Below are 24,104 nucleotides of genomic sequence, written 5' to 3'. Positions count from 1 at the left end.
TTGGTATGGATTCAGCCGTACTGTTCATAATGATTGTGCACAAAATAATCACTTATTTCATTCTAACCTGATGATCTTTCAACAGGAGCAAACTTAGCTATTTCCCAAGGAGTTATTAGCCTTCTCAACTATTTATGAGAGAAATAACATCCTTAAGCGTCAAGAAAAATTTTATCTATTAACAATATTAGTTTCGGCCGAGGTCTGCTATTGTGATTGCTGGAGTCTTAGAAGATTTTTCAGGTACGTGGGTAAAAAACACGGCCAATGGTATCTGCCTTAAATAAAAATAGCTATGATATTACCCAAAGCTCCTAGAATAAATCACAATCGACTGATAGCCTTCCTCAAATTCATCTGCTCCCTTTAACACAACATAAGTTACAGGATTTTGTTGTTATTCTGTAGGGGTTTTCTGAAACACTAAACCTTCAGCTATAATTAATTGCACCCCTAATGTATTGAAACTATGTTTTCAGGCGCAACATGCAATCTTCTTAGAAAGGCTATTTTATAAAGTTGTTTTTTCTATCTTAAGAGTGCTGGTTATTGATCTAAATGCCATAAACCTCTTCTTGTTTATCTTCTATAGTTTCTCTTTACTGTAGAAGGGGAAAAGAATGGAGAAGTTAAGGAATTCTGGGCTGTTGCAAGAACTGTTAACACTAAATGCAGTGGTATAAATAACTATACAGCTGAAAATGGCTGCTACCTTCCTCAGTCACAATCCTTAAATCCCCCGCTACTTCTTTTTAAATCTGTTCAATGCAGTTATTTATTTACATCTATCAGTTTTTAAGAGTACTAAGTGATAATATCACATCTGAATTTCCATAATGTATTTACTTACATGTATTAGTTATTATCACACAATAACTAGTGAGTCTTGCTTCTGAAAAATCGATAGCATTTTATTTTACAGAAGTACAAGTAAAAAGTGATCTCCCCAATTTCAGAAAAATAAAACAAAACAAAAAACATCATTTTAGGTCATCTTTAAATCTGTATTAGGTTAGCAAAGCTCAAATGTTTCCAATATTGCAAATTTTTAAGTCACTTTTATTTCCCAAATGATTTATAGTTGTGCTAGGAATGCATTTACTTCATGGATTTTTACATAATTGACAGCGATAGCTAAAACCAGGAAACACACTTTTGCTGTTTGCTGTACTTTCTAAGCATATGCTCTGGGTTTTCAAAACATAAACCATGATAAAACTGATACAGCCTGACTCACAATTGTGAGTTATAGGCAATAACTGCATCGTGCTAATGGTAGTATAAAATTATACACGTATTTGCTTTGCTCTTTTGAAATGCTGTTAGAAAAATGTTTAAGAGTGAGGACTTCAAAACAACAACAACAAAAAAGATTTACAAAGTGAGACTAATTGATAAAAGATATGCAGTCAAAATGTTTAAATTATGATCTGCATGGTAAACTCTACAATTCCATAGATTTACAGATTTTCTCATCAATTTCTTAATTTTCTCCTACCTTATGATGATGAAAATTTAAAAACAGTAGGTTCTCTTGAAAAAAAAAATTACTTTCCTTGGTTCAGTCCTGTCTTTAGTAAAGAAGACTTTACTATTTTCATAAATATTATTTAATTTAACATCCTTGACATACTATCATTATTATTTACCTCAGTGTAATTTAACTGGAGAACAGTGATCCAAATTCTCTATGAATATTTTTGAAAACTATTTCTTCTCTAAAAAGAACACTAGAATGTTATTTTTAAAACCAGACAAAACCTGAATTGAATTTCAGCACTTACAATGTATAGATCTGTAACACTAGGAAATATTAATAAGCCTTTGAAACATATTTCTAACTTAAGTAGAGATACTTTTGCCAACATAGGAACATCGTAAATGTTCAACACATACATATTAATCATATAAAATACAATACAAATTGAAGAACTTATTACATTGGAGGAAGGAGACTGACAAGTTGATACTGAATTTATATTATGATCTGCAACAGAGGTTTTCTTTATTCTATAAAGATACTAAGTTTTATATAGTAAATATATTACACTTTAAGGGCTGCATGTTCTCTGCTGCAACTACTAAACTCTGTGGCTGTACTGTAAAAACAGCCAGAGACAATGCATCAATCAATGCCTATAACTGTGTCCCAATAAAACTTTATTTACAAAACAGATGGTAGGCTGGCTTTGGTCCATGGGCTATAGTTTTCTGAACACTGATCTCCACATTAAAAAGATTTTTTTATTTTTAAAAAATATTTTATAAGAATATTTAACTTTTTATTTTATACAATAACTTTTGGGAAATCTCTGAAGCATAGAGGTGATTCATAAAACCCAATTAGGTAATGACACAATGATAACATATTTATCACTAAATTATCTAATGCCAAGCAGTTTGATTTAAATGCTATAAACATCATGAATTTTATACTTACCACATACCTATGCAATAGGTTCTAGTATTATCTCCACTTTATAGATGGAGAAATTGAGGTCACATACAGATGTGTTAAAGTGCTAATACTGCCTTAGATTCATGTAACACATATAAAAATATATTAATTAAAAGGTACATGGGCTCCTTTGTCACATACAGATGTGTTCCGTGTTGGCACAGTGCATGTAAACATAAGCATTGCTTCAACACTAACATTATTCAAGTCAATGCAAAGCTTCTCATTTTTTATCCTTTGTCATTGAAACGAACAAACAAAACAGCAATGTCTGAACACCATGAAGACCTGGCCTTGGGCTAATGGTATCATCTGGGATGGTCACTGTTGTGGAATTTAGCACAGTATTTTTTTTTTCAAGGCAATATTTTATAGGAAAAAAAGTGGTGGTTTTCATTTTTTTCCCGACTTGACTTTTCTTTCACTGCAAATTCAGACCATGGTTCAATTCAAATTAATTGAAATCAATTCAATTCAATCCATTTTCCTTCATAGCCAGGAATTTAGATGTTCTACGGACACATTCATAAAAAGATGCAGATGCAGTTTCCATTTTAAATAGATCAAAATCTTGTCAGATGTGAAGAATATATACATAAAAACAGTAAAACGCATACATAGAGCCGAGTGTGATTATTTACTAGAAAGAGCCATTCAAGAAGTATGGGGGACGGAAGGTCACTGGACGTGAAGTGGTGTATGTAAGAAATGTCAGGGGAACACGTAATGTTGTGAGAAAGCTTATAAAACTTTTGTCTCTTAGTAATGGTTTTCCAACACAACAAGCAACGCTTTCCCAAATTTATTTGGTGAAACCAAAGCACACTTAGGGTGTTTTCTCATTTCTAATCTTAACTGATTCAAAAAGCAATAATATAAAATAATCTGCATATGAAGTATTCTTGGGCCTTTAACACATAAAACACAATATATGTGTATTATATTTGAAAATAAAAGCACAAAAGAAGTGAGTGGAAGCAAAGCAAAGGAAATGACAACAGACTGTAAAGTAATAATTAGAACAATTAATTATTAGGTTGTAATATTAATTGATACAACAGGTATAGAAAGAACACCACAGAAGAGGGACCGAGAATAGACCTACATAGGAGTAACATTTGTATACATTGCTAGAATTAAGTTAGTATTGATATGCAGATAATTTGAATAAATTAAAATTTATATGGTAAACCCTACCACAACTAAAAAATGTGAAAAATCATTAACAAAGTTAAAACACTAAGTTAGAAAACAATCACTAAATGCAAAAGAAAGCAGTAAAGGAGAAATAGAAAAATACAGATACGGGGTATAGAGGAAACAAAATGTAAAGTGGCAGGTGTAAATCCAGCTGTATCAATAATGACATTAACTGGAATGGATTAAACAATCCAATTAAAGGACAGTGACTGTTAACACTAGCGGGTGAGGGAGTATGTGCCAAGTATAGTTTGTCCACAGGAGACCCACTCTGTTTCAAAGACACAGATTGGAAGTAAAAGGACAAAAATTGTTATAACCTATAAACATCAACCATAAGAAAACTGGAATGGCTGCATTAATATCAGGCATCATGGGTGCAAAAATGAAAAATGTTACTACATATAAAGAGAGCGCCCACGCTCCTCCCGGAGACGATCTTCCTCTTGCCCAAGCCCAGTCCAGCAGGACCTTTGATGTGGAGTTCAAGTTTGATAGTACAGTTAATATTTCTGCAACACACACACACAAAAAGAAATAACAGGATGCTATATGCCTACATTTTTCTCCGTCATATTGGAATTTTACCTTGGCATGATGGCAAACAGCTGCACCCCTTAAATTCTCCTACCTACGTGGTCCCAAAAGCCAAAGAAATCAATCTTCTCTTTGCGGAAGATGCTGTTCAGCAAATGGAAGCTGAAAAGAAGCAGAGAAATACCTTGAATGAGCCTGTTTTTCATTGGAGGATGAGGATGACACTGAACGTGATGGCAGATGACTTTGGTTTTGATGGGTCCTCTCTTCTTGCTGATGGGCATGCATTCATTAAGATGACCCAGTTGGGAAAAAGATGTATGTGACTTTCTCACTCTGTTCCTAGATCAGCTGAGCAATGGAGTGAAGAACTTGATGATCACAGATCATGCTACCACTGAGCTCACAATCTCCGAGGACGAAATCTCACACGGGAGACCCTCCCCACTTGGATTCACGTGCAGGGTGCTGCGCACTCCCTGCAGCAAATCAGATTTTCAAAGAAAATTGCTAGTGAGGTGAAAAGAATTTTTGCAGATGATACCAACTTGTACTTCTTAGCTTTGACCTTCTTTGTCACTGCATTTCCTCTTCTTTTTGATTTCCTCACATTGAAAAAATGACATCAGTTTCTGGAAGAAAGACGAAAGCATGATCGGAATGTTCACCAACGCGGTGATTTGGTTCTAATTCAGAGCTATTTCCACTACTTTTCCTTCTGGACAAGCAGAGATACCTGCCAGTCTTTATCCTGATTCAGGCATCGAGCAGCAACTTAACTAGAGACACTAAATGACTGTTCTTTAGAGAGACCTAAGATCTATAAAATACTTGTCTTGCTTCCCCGTCTGTACCTGAGGTGCTGTTTATTTGCTCTTGCACATCAAGTATAAAAGTTGGTATTTTTGGTTAATCATCAGCTCTGTCAATGCCTGGAGTAGGCTGTTGCTCTTCTCTTTACGTTACCCCAGCTTTTGTAAATCACATGATAAAATCAGTGTTCCCTCTGCCCTGGAAGGCATTTACCTGCACAGCTTGAAATTCCTCATTGTCGATCTGTCGGCTTTTATTGTTAAGGAGCCAACTCACATTGGTTGGTGTCTTTCAGGGATGACAATGCAAAATAGCAGGGAATTTGTGGTGGGTTAAAGAATTCAATAGGCAAATGCATTATAAAATGTCTAATTTGTTATCTTAATTGAGTTGGAGATCATCTAATCGGGGAAACTGGTGTGAAGGGCAGAAACACCAAGCATTTAAGAAGAGAAAAAAGGAGTTGTTACAAGAAAGACTGAAAGACAGCAGTTCATGATTAAATGGGGGATTTGAGAGATGCAGTGATTTTGAACTATGGCAAGGTCCAAAGTGTAACATTTGAGTGTGAAATCAACTTATAATAAAGTAAATAGACTGATAATCAACATGGATGTATTTATGTCATCATTATGAGAGACTAAAGCTTAAAACTCAACAAGAAGGTTTAGAAGAATTTGAAGGAAAGGGAAAACTATCATGGAGTTCTTTAGGTGACTGACAGGTCAGGCAAGAGTTTAACAAAATCAGATGTCAAAACAGTCTCTTGAACAAGTTCACTTTGGTTTACAATGATCTTCAGGTAAGAAGTGAAATTAAACTTCCCTATAATGGAAATATTTTATTCCCTTTGCACCAACATGAATCTCCTTCCTCTGACAGGGACCTGTCTCTCAAGGGCTCTTAATGTCACTTGTCACTTAGCAGAGTCTGTGTTACTGTGTTGGCTGAAAGTCATGTTCAATTTTCACAACCTCTTTATTAATAATCAGTGTGTATCTCAAGAGACAAATATTCAAACCCCATACCTGCTTTAAAAAAAAAAAAGCTAATAGCTTTTATATCCATTGCAAAAGCAAATCATTTAGGAGAGAAAAAGCTATCTGATTGTTTCAGCCAATTTAAATTAAATTGAAATGCCTTTAAATGAAACTGGCTGAATGTGCTATGAGAGATTATGATGCTTCAGCATTGCCGATGGGCTTCCTTTGAAGAAATGCCAATTTACCCTCTGATTTTCATTCCTCAGTTAAATTTCTTAAGTTCTTTTTTTGCCTTTTAAACCTACAAACCCATGATTTATAATTCTATACAGTTTCCCTTATTTTCTTTATTTTGTTAAAATAATTTTACACTGCACAGTATCAATAACTGAACATACGACTGCAATACATCAGTTATATGAGAAACCTATATATGTTTCACAATAGAAAAAATTCAGGGGATTGGTAGTCATAAAAAGTCAGGGGACTGGTAGGTACCTACATAAATAAGAATATAAAAACTTTTTTAGTTTCCCCTCAAATATTTACACTCTATTTTCTTCAATCTGAGAATCATGCTGTACATTTTTGGAATGTTCTGAAAACTAAGAGTCACACAAACGTTTTCTGAGGAGGGGAGTGAAGACTATTTTGTTTTTGTTTTTGTTTTTAAATATTGAAATAATGAGTCATTTACTTGATCATATTAGTTGTCATCTGAAATAACTCAGTCTTAGAGCATACATTTAGTGAAGATTAAAACAGTAATATAAACAGCTACAACAGTAATGCACTGAGTTATTGAACTGTGGGTCAGGAATTATGCCAAATATGCATATGTATAAGGATGATGTAATATTCCCAGGAATCCATCCTCTCGTTTATTACCCCATCATGCTGCTCAGGAAACTGAGCCCCTGAGAAAAGTGACAGCCAAGATTTCGCATGCGAATCAGGAAACCCCAGATCCAAACTAAGCTGTCACACTTACAGCCCTGGCCCTTATGACTACGTTATACTGCCTCCTAGCGGAGGAACACAAGGGCAGCCTTGTGTTGGAATAAAATCAAAACATTTAAGCTCCTGTTTTTATCTCCTACAGAATTTGATTAATTGTGCAGTTTAATCATCCGTTTGGTTCTACAGAGACATTATTTCCCCTGTAATTCTTGCTTATGGCCATGTCTGTTGTCAATAAAATAACGGCAAACTATTTTATATTCTTCAAAGAACGGATTTACTAACTTGCTTGAAACTAGCTGTAAAAGGACAACTTTAATATTGATTCATTAAATGAAATCAGGCAGATACCCAAGTGTATGTTTTCACTAAAAATTTGTATCACATAGCTATATCATCCAGTCATAAAGACGTTTTGAAATAATTTATATCATGACTCAAAGTTCATGCAGAAAATACTGATTTTTATCGAGGAGGGGCAGGTAATTAAGTTTATTTATTTATTTTGTTGGAGGTACTGGGGATTAAACCCAGGACTTCATGATGCTAAACATGTACTTTATCACTGAGCTATACCCCTCCTTCCCAGGAATTGCATCTTAAAAAGTAACCTAAAAATGTCATAATGAGCATTGTTTGTATGCAAACCTGGAGTTATTTATTGTTTCTTTGTTTTAAACTTTTAAGACAAATTCAGAACTCTTGATTTCTGTGTTTCATATTTTTGCTTTTTGTTTTTTGAAGTGGAAAATGATAAATGAGTTAGTGCTGGTGTATGTTCTAAACCTTTCTTTTAAACCCAACACTGTTAACAGTTTTTAGAAATTGTCATAGTACTCTTTTTCCATTATGTAGTTATAAAGACAAAAAGATGGAGAAAATTTCAACCTAATCAACTCTACTACACCATTTTATTTTATTTTATTCTTTTACTTTATTTTATTTTTGGCTTGACAACTGAAGCTTTGGAAATAATTTTTCTTCATTCCAAACTTCCATGTGTTTACTTTTTTTTCAAACTGAATTAGTTTTCTATTACTAACAAATTAGCACAGACTCACTGGCTTCGAATAGCATCTCTTTATTATCTTAGACTTTCTGTGGTAAGAAGTCTAGGCGTGGTTTAACTGGGTCATCTGCTTAGTGTCTCGTAAGGTGTACTCAAGATGTCAGCCAGGCTGTGTTCTCATCTGGAGCCTCCACTAGGAAAGAACCCACTTTGAAGCTCACTCAGGTTGTTGGCAGAATTTAGTTCCATGCAGCTGGATGGCGGAGGAGGCCAGCTTCCTACAGGCTGGAATCCCGGGGACTGTCTCAGCAATTAGAGGCTGCCTATAGTTCCTTGCCATGGAAGCTTACTTTATCCATCAGCAAAGAGAGTCCTAGATCAAGTCGACCAGCAAGACGGAGTCATATCTAATGCAGCATTATCTCGGAAGTGACAGCCCATCATCCTTGCTGTGTTGTACTGATTAGCAGCAAGTCACAGGTCTTTCCCCTCCAAGGCGTGCACACTGAGAGGCAGAGACCATGGGTGGTTGCCTGAGAGTCTGTCCATTACACTAAACAGAAATCAATAGACCTTTTAAAGGTATCTTTAAATATATACTCTTAGAAATGTAAGAAATAATAATAATTTGTTTAGTTTCCTGGATGCAATAATGGTCATAACTAAATGATATCAAATTAGAGGGAACATGTCATATTATGAAATATTAACCTTAGAACATTGAAATTAAGCATTCTGATGTTTAACTATATTCTGTAAAAGCTTATTTACTATAGACATAACAATAAAGTAACACACTTCTGTTCCTTGGCTTGCAAAATAATAGAATCAAAACATTTTTAAACTATACTTATTTGTAGTTTGGGAACATATGTCTAATAAAATCCCTGGCAGTGACCATTTGTAAATGAATACATCAATGACTCAATGCCTAACTGACTGACTAAATAAATTAAATGTTTTTAAATGATCTTAGGACACACATGCTCCTCCACATTTACACACAAATTAACAGAGTCCACTTGTGGATTTTTATAATTATTAAAATAGGTGCTACAAAAAGCTCCAATGGGAGTTTCCTAATACTACGAAACCTGTTCAATTTGGATAACTCATTAAGCTTGCAGGCTAAGGGGGAAAAAGCTAAAGATTTTGGTCTAAAATATAAATTTGAAATATGATCAGGAAGGGAAAAAATAAAAAACTTCAAGCATATAAAGTTTTACTTAAAATATAAGGACAAGCAACACTTCCTGAAGATCTGTCATGATGAGAAGATAAAAGAGCCAAAGCCCTTTCTGTACTGCTCTCCGAGGGAGGGATTTGGGGATTATGGTGATTTGGGGGGGAGGGGGGCGGGAAGCAGCAGCCGTGAAATGTGCTTAGGAAAAATGAGGTAATATGAAAACATGTTCCTTTTATGGAAACTCACTTATTTCTTACTAAACTTCTTAAAGCTTTACAATCTTGAAATGTTTTAGGATCTCAAACTTTTCATCAAACTATCCCATTTCTTTTTTTTCTTCCCTTCCTCATTACCATTTCTCCAAATTATCGGTAATTTGTCATAGGAAAGTTGGCCAGTTCACAACAACAAAAAACTCCTGATCACTGACTTCGAAATAGATTTTGTATTGGTTATTGCAGCTAATTCACAGCTATAAATTTACTAACATTTTGTAATATTAAATGACTATTTTCATCTTAACGTCACTGACAGAAAATTTCAACTATCTCTATTCTGTTTTTGTGGTTTATTCCAAAAAGTAGTTTTTCTTTGGACACTTGGTAGTTCTTTGGGTAGTCATGTTTAAAATGCACTAAATTAATAATGAAGTAAAAGGTCATATATAAACACATCTCCATTAATAATAAAACCAAATTTTTATATAATTAGAAATAAGTAGCTCATATTTATATCAAGGGAATAGTTTTAAGAGTAATCCCTTCATCTATATTTTTACTGTACACAAGGTTTAAAATTATTTTAATTAAAATAAATTTGTGATATCCTAAATTTGACAAAAATATTCTATCTAGGTAAAAGGCATTTCAAAGCTCTTTCAGTCTTAGTTAAGAACCATAGATCATGAATACTTTTGGTTTTTTTCCTTGAAGTAATAATCTCAAATAATAGTTTTTATATTATCTCTTCAAAAATCATAATGTATATCCTATAGATATTTTATATATGAGCAAAAAATCAGTAGCTTTTGTGAGAATATTGTGTGAAAAATTTAGGCTGTGTCTACATTTGCTATTACATTAAATCAAAACTGATAAGTCAGTTCTCATTATTCACATTAGTTATATTGCATGAAACTGCTACAAATGCCAAACCACTTGCTCTAGGGAAACACAGGGCAACATTTTCATAACTGATTAATACATAACCTTGTACTGTGTGTTTCTGTTTAAGGGTACCTGGATTTAAAGATACATATTTTCTCTGTAAGGCACATCACAGCCTTCTTGTTTTTGGAAACACCGTACAGGACTCCAGCACTGCTATCCAGGGCCATTTTAAACAGCGAAATCACCAACACAAAGCACAAAATGTGAGAAATGTGGCACTAAACAGACCAGAAAAAAGAGACTTTACATAGCGTGAAAGCTGAAACAAGAGGACAGAATGCCTCCTTGTTTGACCTCAGCTGGCCATTTGAGCACAGGGAGACTAAAACATTTCCCCACTCTAAACATGTCCTTTGATGACCACAGAAGCACCACACAAGTATTGATTTTCAGGTTAAAAATATATGTTATCAAGGAGGTGAATTCACAAACATGAAACCAATGAACAATGAAGATCAACTCTATTTATGATTTAATTTTATGACCGTCCCTCTCAGGTTTATGGAGAGTATTTTAAGAATCATCTGACAAGGTGTATTATTGCACTGATAAATGTTTCCTCTAAAATATGAATGGGACAAAATAAACATTATTGTTTTCTATCTATAAAAAGCTATAAATAAAGTCTATGTAAATGATTCTAGATTTCAACTATATGCAATACTGGAAAACTTTTATTTTCAACATTAGCCTATCACAGAAAGGGATATTATTCTTTGCATGTATGTTATAGTATGCTATAATACTATAGTATACTAATCACAGTATACCAATATTTATACTAATCACCCATTGTTGCATAACACATTCTCACGATATAGTGGTTTAAAATTTTTTTATCTATGTAGTCTTTAAGTAGACTGATGTAGCTGGATGGTTTTGGCACAAGATTTTTAAGTCATCTGAGGGCTTGACTGGAACTGAAGAATGTTTCAAGAGAGCCTCTCCTTAGAGCTGCTAAGAACATGGTGATTAACTTCAGCAAGTGACAGAGAGAGAGAGAGAGGGAATTCCCATTCCCTGTATAACCTAATCTCAGGGGAGACAGATCATCACTGTTGATTACACAGACCAAGCATGTGACAATGTGGGAGGGGACCTCACAAAGATTTGAACGTATCAAAGACACAGGGATCAATGGGGGCATCTTGGAGGATGGATACCAGAGAAAGAGAGCTTAGTCTATAGGTCACAAAACCTCAGGGCAATATTAATGTAGAAAAATCGGTTAATGTTCTAGATTTAATGTATAATTATGCATTTAATATGTACTATTTAAAATGTTATTACATCTTGATAAAACATAATTTCTGATAAATCAAATCCATTGATATTTGCTATATTGCAGATAAACTAATCAATAGCTGAGTGGAATTAATTATTTCAAAAGTACTTTCAATAATAATATTTTGAAAGCACTTTTATGGATCCTCATACAAAAAAGCCAGATCAACTCCTATTTTAAACAAAGCATTTCTCTATCACATTAAATATTAGGTAATTTAAAAATCTGACAATATCCATGCATTCATAATTTTTTCACCCATTCATTTACATATTCTTTCATTTACCAAACATTCATAGAGCACTCACGAAATGTCATATGCAGTCATAAGCACTAGAAATCCTAAAGTGAATTAAAAAGACCAAAAATTGTTACCTTCATGTAGTTTTTCTCACGGGGGAAGACAAATAATAAGCACAATAACGAGTGAAATAAAATACATGTTTTATCAGTTACGTGGAGGAAACTAGAGCAGAACAGTGGAAAAGATGCTATTAGGGATGAGTGCACTTTTAAATAAAATTATTAGGCAAGACCTCAGTGTCACTATCTAAGGAAACACCAGCAGGAAAAAGGAACTGAGGTGTAAACATTCTTGAAACGTGACACGTTTAAGCAACATCAAAGGAGACTATCTGGCTGGGACAGAGTGAGCAAGAGAGAGAAGAGCTGGAAATAAGGTCAGAACTGGGTGCTCATTTTCTAGTCTAGACCATCCCAAGGATTTCTGTTTTTTTGTTTTTGTTTTGTTTCAGTTTTTTTGAATCAGAAGAGAAACCATTGGCGAAAAATATACACAGGAAACAAGTTATCAGTTATAAGTCAGAAAAAATCATAGTAACCAATGATGATGGCCTGTGATGTTACCAGTATGTATAGACTCAATATACTTCCATGTAAAGCCCCCAAACGTTTGTGCAGCACTTCGCAAAGTAATTTTCAAATACACTAAGAAGAAAAAAGTAAAAACTAAAATATCAAATAAAGCACAGGATAAGTTCCTATTATACCTTACAAATAATACTTTTGAAGGTATAATACATTACAGCCAAAATTATATGTTCTTTTCTGATGAGTCTGGGTGATGCAGGAGGAGATAAAAACCAACAAAAAAGCAAGTATTTAACATACATTACAGGATATGTGTTTATTACTTAGTATCCATTATAGTTTGTTAATTTGAATCATAACCATAAATAGAGCAGCTTCTACTCACCAGAGTCCTTACTTTATACCAAGCACACTATGCATACATGTCATCGCTTTTATTCTTGCACATCGTAATAGATACTTTGGCTTGTTAAATAAATAACCTGAAAATAATGCCTTTATCTCTCATAAAATAGCATGATAATGTGCTTGTTTGAGAGAATAACTGAATGATAAAGAATTTAACCATTTTCCTAATGTATTTTTATATTATAAAACTGGTAAATAAATAGTCTGTGCACCTGTTACTAGTAATTTGCAATTATCCATTGCTTGAAATTCTCCAATATGCTTCATAAACCGAAAAGCAAAGCTTGCTATCAAAAGAGAACACAAAATAAAATGCAAGTTTTCACTTTCTTTGAGCAGCCAGATGGCTTAGAATTTTTTTTCTGCAATTGAATATCAAAGAAATAAACTGAGACAAATTGACCATTTCAGGTTTATAGCATGTTTTTGTGACTTTTAAACAATAAAGGGGAATGTGTAAAATTATTAAATCCACATAGCCTATAGAATATTCTTTAAATAATATATAATGTATGTAACTATGTTATTAGCAAAACCTTATACAGTTTCTGTTTGGACACACCTATTTAGGCTATAGGTACAATCTGACACTTGACATGTTATTTTTGCAAACTGTCTGCCCATATGCAGCAAGCCGAAAGTTCAATTTTTCAAAAATAGGCATTTCAATATAAGAACTGAAAATGCATGACATTTTATGCATTTCATGAATGAATGGCTTTTTTAAAGCATAATTTGTGTGGAGGACACAAGGGTGACTGGGTAATTGGCATCTGGTTTAATCTTACTCCACATTCTTTTATTTTCTGTTGTGCAGTAGCAATAATCTTAGCTACATCGTAGGGTTTACATGAGAATTTAATTAAATAATCTGTTTAAAACAAAATTAACTGAATTATCATTAAAAGTACATAGCAAACATTCCATAAATATATCAACATGAGAAGAAAAAATAATGAATGAATGCTTACTGCTTTTCTTGTTTGTAACCCAAATGATTTTGCATTTGCAATACCTATATCTTGCATGAACAATTTTAATTTTCTTCTGCAATGCATAGGTTATCTGAACACATATATCAGTAAATGTGGTGTTCTGAAGATCATTTGGTTAATATAAATGATTGGATCAAGTGTATAAAATAAACTATTAATTCCAATAGCATGGCTTCACTTTGTGCCATTTTTAAACTTTTCCATACGTCATCGCAAAACTAGGCCAGGGTTGTGAATGTCAATGGTGTGGGAGTTGCTGTGGAGAGGAGGGCAGATATCAACACAATAAAGATTCAATATTCACTCTTAAACAGATTTTAATCCAACTGGTGAAGGGAAGATAGGAATCAATGGGTAGGCGCTTCTAGTAAATTAACAATTTGGATCCCTGAGAAGGTCATTCTTACCTGCATTTCCAACAATGACCTAAGCATAAAGAAGACAGTGGAGACACAGGAAAGATAAACAATAAATGATAGATAGATAGATAGGTAATAGATAGACAGATAGACAGACAGACAGATACAGACTAAATTCACATCTCAGCTTATTCTAAATTCTCATCAAAGACAATAAAGACCTCTATCTTTCTAAATCACAGGGACAGCTCTTGGTACTGACTATTCTTGATCTTCGAAAAGTTATTTTTCACTTTTCTTGGCTGCCCTCTTCCTGCCTTTCTCACCTTCTCCCACTTGACCTCTGTTCTTTGTGGTCTTCCTCCAAAATACCTGGCTAATTCTTCTTAGGCTCATTTTTGGAGTCTCTCTCTCAAACCATCTTCTCACTGAACTGTCTTTGTAAGGCAAACTCATTTCCCAAATGTTAATAATATTATTAACAGTATATTAAGTAATAATAACTGATGTATAGGAAATTCCAAAATCTGCCTCTCTGTTCAGAACTATTTTTCTGAATTTCAGAACTGTACACTCAGCTGCTTATTTTCCTTTTCTACTTAGAGGTTACAAAGGACACTTACAGTAAATATGTCTAAAATGGAACAAGTGTTCCCCCTTAATAAGTAATAACACTCTCTGGTGCACAGTCTTGCTAAAAGAGTCGTGTTAGCCTGGCGCAGCCACATAGGGGCATTATTTATTTTTCTGACTCCTTCATTTCCATTTATCAACCATTTTAGCTTCCAAATGGCTGTTGTCCTATTTACAGTTTTAAATCCTAGCTCACATCACCATAACCCAAGCTGACGTCTCTCTTTGACCAGTCTAATAATTTCCCAGCAGTTCCGCAACATCCCATTTTTTCTCATAAAATAAAATTTCTATACCTTAAGGTTATTAAATCATAAATGTTACTTTTAAAGAAATAAACAAAACCAAAAATGCAGTGGCTTAAGAAAAATACCCATGTCCCTAACACAGCCCACAGTGGCACTGCTCCAACACACTCCCAGTGGTGTCCTGGGAATGAGCATTGTAAACAGGCGTGCCCTATGACGTGTAACTACCTTCACGTGTACGAGACATGTCCTCATCGATTAGGACTCCCAGACTCCGCTCATCACCTCCCCGTCTTCCATGCGTTTCACCTCCACTTCTCCCAAGAGCCCTTGCCGGTCAGGTCATTGTCTCCAACACTCCGCTTTTACCACTCTTTTCAGAGTCACAAACAACTTACCTCTGTCGAGCCAGTGACACCAGTTACCATCTCCAGTGGAGGAGTCCCACTGCATGAAGAAGAGCAAAGAGCACAAGAGCACCCTTACGAGATGTCATCCTGCTATGTGGTTCGGAGATGTTGGGGTTGCCAAGAAAGACAGGACTCACACAGGCACTGGATGGAACAACGCTCTACTTACAGAGAGAAGACAGAGCCAGGTCAGCTTCAACAGTGAGCATCACGGGTCCCCTGTGTCCTCTTGAGCTGCAGGCAAAAGACCCCCACTCCTTCCCAGCAGGGAACATACATAACATTGGGTCTGGCCAGGTGCGGTAGGATACACACCCTTAGGTAGGACAAAGAAGTACACATCACACTCAAAAAAGAGAAAGATACCCACCCCCTGCCAAAAAAGGGGCACGCCCAGCACAGGCAGTGGGGGCTCGCTATCTCGCTAGCTATCTCAGTGGAAGGAAACATTCCAAGCCCGAGGCACAGCCTTATGCCACCACGCGAGGGTCAGCAGGCTGTGCTCCTCCTGAGAGCGTAAAAAAATCTGGAGTTGGTACTAAATTTTCAACTTTCTAAATTTCTCAGTGACATTTGATCATTCCCACTTGTGACATTCTTCTTTTCACTTATATCTGAGACAGTATTTTCAAACTCAATTTAGATTTTGCCTCCTTACAGGATTCTGCTCTAACCAACAGAGCTAACATAGCGCCCACGTCATTCTCTTCTAGTCCTTTCACCTTGGTTTATTTTTCCTCATACTATTTATATTGCATGACTGTATATGCATATATACTTTACGTATCTGTTTATAATCCATCTCCCAAAATAGAATACAAACTTGTGACCAAGGGTGAAGTTGGAAGCTGCCTGTCTTTTTTAGGCCCAAAACCTGCAAATGTTACATCTGCTCCACCTTACTGGTCAAAGCAAATCACAAGCCCAGTCCAGGATCAAGAGCCTGGAGAACATCGTACTGTCGAGACGTGTGGTGCCGTCACGTCACGGAAGGGTATGTATCCTGCGATGGGAAGAATTTGCGACCATAATCCCAATTCAGTAAAGACTGTCGCACAGCAGAGGGTCACTGGAGCACCTGCTCTACAAACGCGTTCTGCCCTTCGCGGTTCATAACCCAGGGAGGACTGCTGACTCTTCGGAGACTAGGTCTACTCATTTAGGAAACAGATATACTTGTTTTGAGGATTGTTATAGTTTATGGAAACTACTTAGTCCAATTTCCAGCATAATTACAAATGTTAATTATTAATAATGACTACTTTCTAATATTCTCTTGGTGGTTTACACCATCTTAGGTATTCTTTCTACTTTGTTAAATGAAAATACGGTGTTCTCACTTGAAAGAGGACAGTTCTCGTCCATAAGATAGCAAAACACCAGAGCAGTAAAAATCATGGCATGAAAGAGGAGTAAATAACACGAAGCAGAGCTAAACTCATTGGCAGCAACCTTATCCTTTCTGTCACCCACGCCTGCCGGCTGATTATCCACTGGAGACGGAATCCATTTTGAAGTCAGTTAAATTCAGATGCATAGAGGAGGGGAACAGATTATGTGTCTTTACGACCTTCTTTCTCCTTTCATCTAGACTGCTCACATTTTTAGACTTCACTGCCTCTAACTCAAGTGTGTTGCTTTCTCTTCAAATCCTTTCAGAATTTAAATGGATATATTACATTCCCTTCTATATTAAGACTCTCCAGGTTGCTAGGTACATAAATTCAATTCAGAGTGGCTTTAAAAGAAATGAATTTATTTTATCACCATCTGTTATATCAAGGCATATACTGACCCAGCTGCATTTTTTTTTGACTCACTAATAAATTAGGACCTAGACTCAGCCTCTTTCTGTGTCTTTCTGCATCTCTGTCTCACTCTCTCAATTCCTGCCCTTCTATTTTTCATCATACTGTCAGGAAGACACTGCTGAAATATTGACCTCCAGTAACTATAGGAAAAACTTCTGGCTTTAGCAAAAGTCTTGGCTCCAAATGGGTAGCTTGGCTCAGGTTTACGCATAAGCCAATCACTGATCAAGGGTGATCATGTCCTTTGAGACTGAGGTAGGAACAACATTATTGTGAGTAAAATCAAGTCACTGTTTCCAGAAAAAATGAAAACATATGCTAGATAAATACATACAACAAATATACACTAATTTTTTGCCACCAGCACAATGGCTTTTCAATTTACTGTAAATTGAAATTTGACAGTTCACCAAATTTTCTTTATGTCAACTTCCTTTTTTTTTTCATTTTTTACTATATCTGCACCAAAGATGGAAATTCACCAGCTTGTTGGAAGCAAATATTGCCTTTTCAACCCTTGATTTTATCTAGTGTTTCTCATGTCTTGACTGCTTTATGGATTGACTCATTCAAATTCTAGAATTTTTTCAATTTCCATGAGGCGAGGATGCAGCATAATCTTTATTTAAAGTTTTACATAGTCCATCCAGGTGTAAGAACGTATTCCTCTCAACTAAAGCACATCTACACATTTATTTTTTTACAACCTAGACAGTATTACTCCCCTAATAACTGAGGAGAGAGTAAAAACAAATTCGATATGGGTGCATGTTGGCAAAAAAGGAACACAATAATTGTGTGATATCTTCCATTTTTTTCAAACGTTCACACACACAAAAAACTTACTCCTATCTAAGCCAAGTAGGTTAAGAAGGATAAAAACTTGCAAACAAATCAATAAATGTATAGAAACACTCTTTTCCCCCATATGTTTATTGATACATACACACTAAAGATAAATACTTTAATTTTACTGAATAATTATTTACGAATATATATTTTACACACTACATTCTTGCAGAAAAACAACATTTTAATGTCATTAAATCTATTCTCAATAGCACAATGACTTAACCATTTTTACCAAAATAATACTAGTCTTCTTGCATATGTTTATTATTTTCTGATGTTTTCTTATTATTAAAACATCTTGATAAATAGACTTTTACAAATATGTTCATGCATTTTTCACATTTATACTAAATATGTGTGTTTGCACCCTAAAGGACCACAATGAATTTTCTGATGTCCTTTCGGTTTTTTCTCTCTTGGCCAATATTACATACCCACTTGGATAAACCAAATAGTATATTGGAGACAATAACAAGGCTAACAAAAACAAAACAAAATAAAGTAAGGCACCAAAACAACACAAAATACCTGAAATTCAGTAAGACTTTCACTGGAAAGTTTCAGTAATTTTTCTTCAGCCAGTAAATGGAGGAGGCCTGACAGTCTCAAAGAACTACTACTATATATCAGGATCCAAGAAACTGAAATGAAATTTGGATTCTAACACAACCATCCCATGAATTAATAACTCACTGTTATCTACAAAACCCTAGAGGTGGCTTTAAATGTATTGATTTTCTTTCCTTGATGTTTCAGCCAGGTTAGATTGGGAGAGAGCCTCCTTTAACTTCTGCAAGGGAGGGAGAAAGATTTATGATGTTCCTATTTAATCAATATCTCAGGGGTAAAGGATGGGCATTGTCTCCCAGAGAAGTTAAGTAAACCATAAGCAGCACCTTTGTGAAAACACTCACTGAATTTATGCTCCGTTGTTAGTCACTGTCTCCACGGTCACACAGTATTTGCTGAAAGATGACCAGTGTGGGACACTTCTCTTCCGCATAAAGCCAACAAGACTGTTGTGAATCTGGAACAACAGATGTAATTACACATAATATCGCTGTGTTCGGTAATTGTTTATAATGCTCTTTCTTAAGTTTAATTTCTCCTTGGGTCAAAATTAAATGGAAGATCAATCCAAAAGTGTGTAGGAGCATCTTATTTTAGCTGTACTGATTTCACACCTTTCTTTCCTTTTCCTTGGAATTTTAGAATTTGAGGACATATATAATCACACATGAATATTTTTATATGCTGATCCACAACATTTTAAAAATAAGAAACATATACATAGTTATATACATGTAAATCATATTTTTAAACAAGTGCTACTACATTTAATCTCTTTAGCTTAGCAAAGAATAGTGTCAATGTAAGGACTTTAAAAAATATTTTCGTATAGTTTTTTTCCTCTGACCTATCTGAAATGTATCCCTCAACTCTCCACATACCAAGTTATTTGCTGTTTCTTCAAAAAGTTTTATTATAGTTTTATCTCTCTTAATATGCCCTTTGCTCTGCCAGTAACTCTTCCTGTCCTAGAATTTCTTCATCTAGCTACTTATCAACTAGGAAAATTTTCAAGTATCTGAAGTTTTCAAAGAGACATCCGCTCTTTCCTGGATGTGAGTTAGTGCCAGTGGTCTTCCTTCTTTAGCATTCTCCTTCATCTTTCACATTTATCACATTGAAATTGAATTATTGATCTATTACATGATGTGCTCTCCCTTCTAAGCGTAATGCTGAAATCATCTTTGATTTTCAGCACATTAACAGTTCTCCTCTTCGCATTTTCAAGGATTCGTGCTAAGGGGCATATTTATTTCCTACCTCTCACTATGTAGCATTTGCTGAGTTCATTCTTGGAAGATGGCAGTCTTCTAATAATTAGAAGTACGGTACTCTTCCTAATCTGATTTTTAAAGTCTGAGACTGCTGACCATAATCTTAACGTACACCAAATAAGACACAGAGAGTAAACTGTAGAACCTAGAAAGCTGATTTTTTATCTTCTTTCCTAAACTGCATACAATAACACTAAGAATTGCATTAGATCACTGGACTAAAGTTTACCCTTAACACAAGAGGCATATTTGGTTGTTCGTAACATTACAAAAAAGATAGTAGTAGCATCTTTACACATTTATTTAACTATATCTTCATACTTAAGCACATAAATAAGGCATAATTTCAAATGCCTGATTATTTTTCAATCACTTATGTTAATTGAAAATATTTTTCTTTGTACAGTTATATGTGATCTTTTTCACACACACAGAGTTATTGCCCTGATATTATCTTTAGCCTCTTTTCATATAAAATTATATTTCAATTTATGTCATTAAGAAAAAAATCTCATCAGTGTAGAGCTTTTTGTATCAGAATTCATTATTGCATTAAATTGAGACTTTGAGCTGGGTTCAAAAACACTCCTGCTTTTTTCTCAATATATACGGTACGAGATACCAATAAAAATAAGGCTGACTCACTGTTCTCCGTTTTATGTGCTTCCTTTGAATTTATAGCTCGGGGCTTTCCTTTTGTCACAAAACTAGTCAATCTTATTTGTTTTTATTTTTTCCTGGCTGTTAATGTGTCTAAAAATATTTTGAACACTCAAGGTCCACTCTCTTAGCAAATTTCAAGTATATAATATATTATCAATAACTATAGTCACCATGCTGTACATTAGATCTCTAGAACTTATTCACCTTGTAACCAAAAGTTTGTACTCGAACCAACATCTCCCTGGTTTCCCCACACCAGCTCCTAGCAACCACCACTCTGCTCCCTGTTTATTAAAATTCAGTTTTGTTAGATTTCACGTGTGTGTGACATCATGTAATATTTTTCTTTCTGTGTCTAGCTTATTTCAATTAACATAATATCCTCCAAGTCTCATCCACATTGTCATGACAAGCAGGAATGCCTTATTTCTAATGGCTGAATAATATACCTTTATATATATATATATACACACACACACATGCATATATATAATTTTTTATTTTTATGTAATTCACAATTTCTCAATCCATTCACTTAACATTAAGTTATTATGACAAATTAGGTTATTTCCATATCTTGGCTACTGTGAATAATGCTTCAATGAATATGGAAGTGCAAAATAAACTCTTTGAGATACTGATTGCATTTCCTTTGAATGAACCCAGAAGAGGGATTGTGGATCATATAGTAGTTGTATTCTTAATTATTTGCAGAATCTCTGTACTGTTTTCCCTAATGGATGCACCAATTTTAATTCCCAGCAACAGTGTCCAACAGTTCACTTTCCCCACATTCTCACCAGAGCTCACCTGTTGTTTTTTTAATATTAGCCATCCTAATAGGTGTGAGGTGGTATCTCACAGTGATTTTGATCTGCATCTCCCTGATGATTAGGATGCTGATAACATATCTTCTGATCATTTGTATATTTTCTTTGGAGAAAATATCTGTTCAGGTCCATTTTCCATTTTCTATCAAATTTTTAATTTTTTTGTTGTTGAGTTATATGAGTTCCTATAATGTATTTACACTTAAAATTTGCTGAGAGTAAATTTTGAGTTTTCACCATATACACAAAAATTATTAACTGTATGTGAGGTTATGGATATGTTAAATAGCTTGATTGAGGCAGTCACTATGCAAGGTATACTTTTATCAAACACCTTGTTGTGTATCTTAAATATACACAATTTTTATTAGTCATAGCAATTAAGCTGGAAATAAAAAAAAATAATTTGAAAAGCACAATAACTGTTCATATGAATATACATATGGATTTGGTTTTTATAAGGTATGTATTTGTAATATAGTGGAAACAATACATAATTAGAGTAAGTGATTTAAATATATTTTTGATACTGAAGTCACAGGACACTGCACCAAATTTTAAAAATCATATTCCAAACTATAGAGTTGTTTCAGTACCTACTTTGACCACTACTGATAAAATGATTTATATTTAAATATTTTGCTTTGATACCTTGTAGTTGACAAATTAATCACATAATTGATAAATAACTTTTTGTGAGAAAGTTTTAACAACTTTAAGATATTAGTTTAATCATATAAAATGCTTTCCCATCTAATGTTTCATCCCTGTGTTATCTTTCACAGGTTCTGGGATCTTAAGTCAGGGAGGAAATGTTGTTGCAATTTTCTGTGTCAAAAAAGTGCCAAGTGCAAGAAGTTTCTCCTGACAAATTGGACTCTCTGTTTCTATGATTCCATGCATCACACTATTTTTTCACCCTTGCTGACATAGTTTGTGATAGATATTCTATTTTTTATTGTGCTTTTTCTTCTTTGTCTTTTCCTTCCTTAATATCTTTAAGACAGTTTTCCAAGCCAATGACTCATGAAACTAAAATGTCTACTTCCCATCCAACATACAATTTGCCTGTTGTAGTCTGGCCAATTTAGTATTCGTCTCTTACAAAATCCTCATGAAGCAGTCGTTTTGCATACCTGAAGAACAGGCATCTCAGCCCTCTGTTGGCATGCCTTCATCCTTACTTTCAGTGCGGAATGTAATTTGTTCCTAAGCATTAGTTCTTGGATTTTATTTTCAATATATTGGCCTACTTTCAAAACCAGAGCTAAGTTCTTCCCCTGCCTACTAAATGTAAACACAAAAATGACATGCAGAATAAAAGAGAAATTCAGCTCACAGTTACCACACAGTCCATGCTGTTTGGTTCTCTAGTTAATCCAGTATTTGTTTCTGACAATGACACTAATAAGCAATTGGCACAAGAGAATGTTATGTGCCTAATATAATATCAAGCTCAGAATAACAGGGACAGTCTAAATAAACCACTTTTTAAATAACCTCTTATGGTCCAATCAGACATTCATGAGCATAATTCAGATATTTTAAACATATTTACTTGTCCACTACAAGATGTGGATTAATATAATTTCATATATTTTATTTTCATAGCACATTTGTCATGTGTTTTAGCAACGTGTCAAATACTTTTACTTAAATTTGGTATTTTTCACAATACTGAATGAATTAGTGACATCTTATTTGCAATAAAACAAGCATGTCACTACGTGCAGGAAGTTCGCGAGTCTCCTAGGGAGAACTGAATGGCTGAGGGCTGAAACCCTCGAGACTAGAGGGTCCACTTTAAAGATGGACCCTTCAGTGAAGCATCTGCCAGCTGGGCTGAGAAGACTGAAAAGAGTCAGCCCAGCCAGGTCTCTAGACTGGAGGACACGGGCACCGTATTGATGAGAAGCATGTGTATCTGTGATCTGCATATTTGAAATAGATGAAACCTGGGTGTTATAGTCCCATTTATTCTCAGATGAGGGAAATGGTGCCCCAAGATATTAAAGCTCTTGTCTAAGACTATTGGACAAGTGAGGTCACCAGTCTCCTTTCAGATTCCAAAGCCTATCTTCTTTTAGAAAAATAAGGTTCAAAGAAGTGAAATAAATTGTCAAAAATCGCAGATAGCATGACAGCCCAGTACTGCACTCACTACATGATATGGACACACTTTCCAAGACAAAAGGGGTCTGGAGTATCACAGGCACATATACCTGTAAGACACAGTGAGAGTCATTTTCAGTCTCTAGGCTATAACGTCAGCACCGTAGTTGAGCATCACGTATGTCCTGCTCCACAGTACCCCAGATCAAGAGAGATCATATTACTTTTATTTCTACAAAGTAAATTACAGTGGGTTACAGCCACTAACTACCAGAGAGGCAGCAAGTCCATTAACATCCTCTTGAGGCTCTGCTAGCTTCTGGATAGTTGATAAAACACTGACTTCTTTATGGTTCAAAATGACACCTTACTTCTACTTCCAAAGGGTAGCTCCACCTAGAGTTGCTCACCACTGCGTACCTCCCAGGACTCTTTCCTTCCACATAAATCTGCTTCACTACATCCATCCTGGAATGTGGCTCTAGAAATACTGCTACCTGCCCATCCA

At 34.9% G+C, this 24,104-nt stretch overlaps 2 pseudogenes; both read left to right on the top strand.

The window, feature by feature from the left end:
• The window catches only part of LOC116285204 (small ribosomal subunit protein uS2-like), a 45,155-nt pseudogene extending 22,809 nt beyond the window's left edge, over window positions 1–22,346 (top strand).
• LOC102545546 (lipid scramblase CLPTM1L pseudogene) lies at window positions 4,032–5,234 on the top strand (annotated as a pseudogene).
• Window positions 22,347–24,104: the final 1,758 nt, after the last annotated feature.

The sequence above is a fragment of the Vicugna pacos genome, chromosome 23 (assembly GCF_048564905.1).
Source record: "Vicugna pacos chromosome 23, VicPac4, whole genome shotgun sequence".
In the NCBI taxonomy this organism is placed as follows: Eukaryota; Metazoa; Chordata; class Mammalia; order Artiodactyla; family Camelidae; genus Vicugna; species Vicugna pacos.
The sequence above is the reverse complement of the archived record's forward strand: the minus strand, read 5'-3'. Positions and strand labels throughout refer to the sequence as shown.